Genomic DNA, 625 nt, shown 5'->3' on the forward strand with positions numbered 1-625 from the left:
TTCACACGTTTATGAATGAGATTGGGTATGTACAGGATCTGCAGTGATGTTTCCATCTTGACATGTCTTTTTTGCTCTCTAGATGAGACCTGACAGGGGCTTATCAATCTTTCAGATTTTCAAAAACCCAACTTTTGGCGTTGTTGACCCTATTATGCTTGTTTTCTATTTTCTATGATAGGTTTTGCTTTAAAATTTCTACTCATTTATTTGCTATTGCAAAGGAATCTTAGTTTTTCCTAGATTCTTAGGACTATAACATATAAGCACAACTTCAGCAGCATGCTTTTTATATATACTTTTCCATTCACTTTCTTGACACTTTAATGATCTTTTAACAGAAGATAAGCCATTACTGATCTGTATAGTATTGCTTGGTACAATCTCATACTAAAAGGAACCTTCTGTTGAATTCCAGAATTGTTTAAAGCCCAGAGTGCAGTGGTTCTTAATCTAAGATCCCCCACATCACAGTAATTTTTACCCTGGTTCAGTAGATTCACAAGCACAATTCAGTACTTGAAAAATCCCAGGGAGATGTGGCTCACAGATAGAAAATTAGGATTCAAATCACTCTCATTTTACAGATTAACAAAATAAAGCCAAGAAAGAGGAAAAAACCTGC

The sequence above is a fragment of the Ovis aries genome, chromosome 2, assembly GCF_016772045.2.
Source record: "Ovis aries strain OAR_USU_Benz2616 breed Rambouillet chromosome 2, ARS-UI_Ramb_v3.0, whole genome shotgun sequence".
Classification (NCBI taxonomy): Eukaryota; Metazoa; Chordata; class Mammalia; order Artiodactyla; family Bovidae; genus Ovis; species Ovis aries.